A 5649-nucleotide genomic window follows, 5' to 3' on the forward strand; every position below is an offset into this window, starting at 1 on the left:
ACAGCATCATCTTTGAGGATTTGAAACAGCTCAGCTGGAATTCCATCACCTCCACTAGCTTTGTTTGTAGTGATACTTCCTAAGGCCCCACTTGACTTCACATTCCAGGATGTCTGGCTCTAGGCGAATGATCACACCATCGTGATTATCTGGGTCATGAAGATCTTTTTTGTACAGTTCTTCTGTGTATTCTTGCAGCCTTTTCTTAATATCTTCTGCTTCTGTTAGGTCCATACCATTTCTGTCCTTTATTGAGCCCATCTTTGCATGAAATGTTCCCTTGGTATCTCTGATTTTCTTGATGAGATCTCTAGTCTTTCCTATTCTATTTTTTCCCTCTATTTCTTTGCTTTGATTGCTGAGGAAGGCTTTCTTATCTCTCCTTGCTATTCTTTGGAACTCTGCATTCAAATGGGAATATGTTTCCTTTTCTCCTTTGCTTTTTGCTTCTCTTCTTTTCATAGCTATTTGTAAGGCCTCCTCAGACAGCCATTTTGCTTTTTTGCATTTCTTTTTCTTGGGGATAGATGCTGCCTTTTGGCTGAGTGTTTCTATAATAAGCACTGAAGACCGGTTAATCCCTGTGGCAGTAACCCAGCTCTTACCTATAGCTGAACATCCATGGCTCAGCTTTCCATGGCTTTTACTTCCCAGTTACCAACTTTCTATAGTTTATTGGATAGTCTTTGGAAAACATCAGTTCTGGGAAATCTTTTCTGAGCTTTAGTTTTCTTTTCTATAAACTGTGGATTATCATATCATAGGTTTGTTTTGGACACTTATTGGCATAATATACACAAAGCATCTAATACAATGCCTGGTACAGAATACTCAATAAATGGAAATGATTAATATTTTTATTATTATCCTTTGCAATGAGTAGTAATCTGTTGAGATCATACTCTCTCTCAAAAATGCATGCTGTTTGAATTGCTGGTTTTAGAAGTGTTTATAAAACCTGCATTTACTTCCAGGTGTCAGAGGAAAACATCATTATAATCTAATCATATATTCTTACATTCAAGACCCAGTGCCGCTGGAGACTTTCTGGCTAACTGTAGGAAAATGATCTAACATCTGGGATGTTGTATCCTCATCACTCATTGAAAGACACAGACATGAGCCTGATGATTTTGTATAGCTTAATCATGTTATAGGTTTGTATTAGGTAACCCATAATTCCATAATTCAATAGACAAAAGATGCCACATACTCTTCTTTGCCTCCTTCCTCTCCCCACTCCCTTACTCACCCAGCCTATAATCGTTTTTGTTGCATCAATGAAAGCAATGACACTTTTTGTGAGAGTATATTTAAAGAAAAGTTGCTATTTTATTCCTTTAAACCCACATTCATGGATCCCATTATTTTCCTTCAATACTTACAAATGGAAAAGCACTGTGCCCTTTCGTATGTTTTAAGACCAGGGTGACATGGTTCTTCTACAGTGTCTGCAGGAAGAGCATGGTGTATGGCTTCATAATCCTAGAGCAAGGGAAGAGGGAACATTTAAAATAAAGACACGAAGAAGAGGTGTGTGTGTGTGGAAGTGTTAGTTGTTCAGCTGTGTCTGACTCTTTGTTTCCCCATGGACTATAACCCACCAGGCTCCTTTGTCCATGGAATTCTCCAAGAAAAAATATTGACTGGGTAGCCAGTCCCTTCTTCATGGGATCCTCTCGACCCAGGGATCAAAACTGAGTCTCCTGCATTGCAGGCAGATTCCTTACCATCTGAGCCACCAGGGAAGCCGGAAGAAGAGATAGGTAGTATCAACAATATCTGTCACAAACTTAAAATTTGACTCAATGATTTAGTTGATATTTTCTCTCATAATTTACTGCACTTATTGGATCTTACCCAGTAAGATCATGATCTCCTTCTGAGATCAGATTGTGTTTTGACGTCCTGGAATTTCCTTCGCACATTAACAAAGACGTGGCCTTCTTAAAAAAGCTCAGTTAACTGTTGGTTGACTAATTTTCTTGGAATATCACAGTATACTGTCATATTTTGAAGGCTTCAAAATACAAATATAACATGTAAAATATATTTGGAAGACTCCCAACTCCTTATTTATACCTCCAACCCATACACTCTCTAGAAAGTAATTTCTATATACAGTTGGGCATATATTGAGTGGATCTGGGAGAAGGGTCCCACCTATATTTATTCATATCTTTTCCTGAAAGCCAGCAGATTACATAAACTCTAGAAAAGTCCACAGCCATAATTCTAATTGTTTATAATAGACAGTTTCTAATAACTGTTCATTCAAAATATAAATAAAAAACCAAAGCTCTTAGTTTGATCTCATGAAAAGCCAGAGTTAGAAATGACTTCAGCCTTCTGCTTTGTCTCAGAGAGTTTCACATACATTGAACGATTTACTTTTCAGATAGGTAAAGAATTTCAATAGGACACCCTGGAGAGGATGTCGAATCTTTGGTGCCTAGGTGTGTGCTGTGTAAGTCTTGTCCGGCTCCTTGCGACCCTATGGACCATAGCCCAGTTAGGTTCCTCTGTGCTAGGCGCCGAGCAACAAAACTGACCACACTTTGATCTGTTTGAACTGAAACAGCTCATGTACCACCTTGAGAAGAGGCGTGGAGGATGAGAAGACCCCTCACCCCTTCGAACTCATCCCACTTCCCAGCCCTGGGCATTTCCGCTTTTCCAGTCCACTCTAATTCTTACCCTGGTTGGAGGGCCGAGATCTTCTGTTGCAGAGCGGCAGCCAGACACCCGCTGGCTCGCCCCTCCTGCCGCTGTTGTAAAATACCGCACCAGCCACGTGGGGGCGACGTCACCAGGCTTTATGACAGCGCAGTTACAGGCCAATTGAATTATTCGCTCAACTCCGTGGACTCCTTCCAGGGACGCACCGTGAAAACCCTACACATTTATCATCATTACCATCACTTGATGAGGAAAAATAAATGTCTGCTCACACACCTAAACAGAACAGTAGTAGTAGGAGGAGGATGGAGATATGAGGATTCAAAATGCCCAGAAGGTGGCTGAGAAAGGAGTCACTCCTTTCCAAACAGGATCTCCTGAATTAACAGAATCTAGGTCGCAAAAAGTCAGACTGAACTGAACTGAACTGAAAGGGCTGATTGGAAAAGGCCATAGATACTTGAGTTTGCTGTCCAATACCAGTGTACTGCCAACAATGCATTCAGATAAAATTGGCATTTTGATGGTTTGCTCACAAACATGTCGTGGTCTCACTCCTCTTTTTCCCTTCCACAACAATTTTGTGATCTAGAAATTCAAGTCTTGGGAAAATGCCCAGAAGTCCTGATCCAAGGCTGCAGGCTTCAAGTTCAGCAGTCACTGGTTGAAGACATGCCTATCCTCATTGAGGGATGATGAGTAATAGATGATTTACTTCTGTGCTTAGTTTTCAAGACTTAAAGGAATGAATCAGATCCTTATCTTCAGTTCGGTTCAGTTCAGTTGCTCAGTCGTGTCTGACTCTTTGCAACCCCGTGGACTGCAACACGCTAGGCCTCCCTGTCCATCACCAACTCCCGGAGTTTACTCAAACTCATATCCATTGAGTCAGTGATGCCATCCAACCATCTCATCCTCTGTCATCCCCTTCTCCTCCTGCCTTCAATCTTTCCCAGCATCAGGGTCACACCAGAGTCAGTTCTTCACACCAGGTACCCAAAGTATTGAAGTTTCAACTTCAGCATCAGTTCTTCCAATGAATAATCAGGACTGATTTCCTTTAGGATGGACTGGTTGGATCTCCTTGCAGTCCAAGGGACTCTCAAGAGTCTTCTCCAACACCACAGTTCAAAAGCATCAATTCTGCACTCAGCTTTCTTTATAGTCCAACTCTCACATCCATACATGACCACTGGGAAAACCATAGCTTTGACTAGAAGGTTAAGATCCATCACACAGTAGCTCTCTGTACTCCATACAAAGAGGCTTGCCATTTCCCATTCCCACCCTTAGACTCCTGTAGGAACAACTACAGCTATGACTGCCACATGCCCTGATGCTGAGAGCCTTTTTCCCTCGGCAATGTAAAAATTCCAGGTGGCCAATACGCAGGTGCTATTTTCCTTCTCCTTTACCACTGTTTTAGTTCAAGTACCGCTAACCCAAAGGATCTTGGAATTTAGAAGTTTCCCTAGACTGCTTTACTCTTACAGCTACGTGCAGTCACAGGTAACTCCTGACAGTTACCCAGAAATCTATCCACGGTTCTCTGTTTTCACTACTATCGCCACGTTTTCATTTGTTTGTGTGTGTGCCAAGTCTCTTCAGTCGTGTCCGATTCTGTGCATCCCTATGGACTGCAGCCTGCCAGGCTCCTCTGTCCATGGGACTCTCCAGATGAGGATACTGGAGAGGGTTGCCACACCCTCCTCCAGGAATCTTCCCAACCCAGGGCTCGAACCCACGTCTCTTATATTTCCTGCATTGGCAGGCAGGCTCTTTAACACTAGTACCACCCAGGAAGCTGTTTTCATTTGTATCTTACTTTAATTACTAATTTAACATTTCAAATACTTCTAGCCACAAAATAGCTGCTCAACTTTTAATAAATAAAATTGCTCAGAACTTTGGTTCTTTTGTATAGAACGGACTTTTGGACTCTGTGGGAGAGGGAGAGGGTGGGGTAATTTGGGAGAATGACATTGAAACATGTATACTGTCATGTAAGAAACGAATCGCCAATCTATGTTCGATACCGGATACAGGAGGCTTGAGGCTGGTGCATGGGGATGATCCAGAGAGATGATATGGGGTGGGAGGTGGGAGGGGGGTTCAGGATTGGGAACTCATGTACACCTGTGGCAGATTCATGTCAATGTATGGCAAAACCAATACAGTATTGTAAAGTAAAATAAAGTAAAAATTAAAATTAAAAAAATAAAAATAAAAATATTTTATTTATTAATTTTTTTTGGCTGCACTGGGTCTTCCTTGCTGCTTATAGCTTTCTCTAATTTCAAGGAAGGGGGACTATTCTTCACTGGGGTGCATGAACTTCTTAATGCTGAACTTCCCTTGTTGCGGAGCACAGACTCTAGGTCCGTGAGTTTCAGTAGTTTTGGTGCAGGGGCCTAGCTGCCCTGTGGCATGTGAAATCTTCCTGGACCAGGGATGGAACCCATGTCCCCTGCATTGGAAGGCAGATTCTTAACCACTGGATCACCAGGGAAGTCCTGGTTCTTTTTTTAGTGCAAAGCAACACATTGTTATCTAGTGATAATCTATAATTACTGTGAATAGCCTGTTTTTCATTCTTGGAGACACTATACCCGTAATTATTATTTGTTCCCATAGATGATGTCAGAATGAGAGCAACTTGAGTGTTGCATTGATAGATACTGTCAGTAAGCATGTATTGAGACATGATGTCTCTCTTGGTTATTGCTGTATTTCCAAAGCTTAACACACAGGATCAGTTACCTAGGTGGTAGTGCAAATATTTGTAGAGTGAATAAATATTGACCTAGATACTTAGGGAGTGCAGAGAGAAGGACACATCATGATCTTTTTTTCTGAGACTTATAGTATTGAGTGAAAGATACATATTACCAGGTGGTATAGTTTGGTGTCAAGTGATTGGGACAAAGAATATATATGGTAATCGGGAGTTCTGTGCCTTGAAATTATCTG

The sequence above is a fragment of the Capricornis sumatraensis genome, chromosome 22 (assembly GCF_032405125.1).
Source record: "Capricornis sumatraensis isolate serow.1 chromosome 22, serow.2, whole genome shotgun sequence".
Lineage (NCBI taxonomy): Eukaryota > Metazoa > Chordata > Mammalia > Artiodactyla > Bovidae > Capricornis > Capricornis sumatraensis.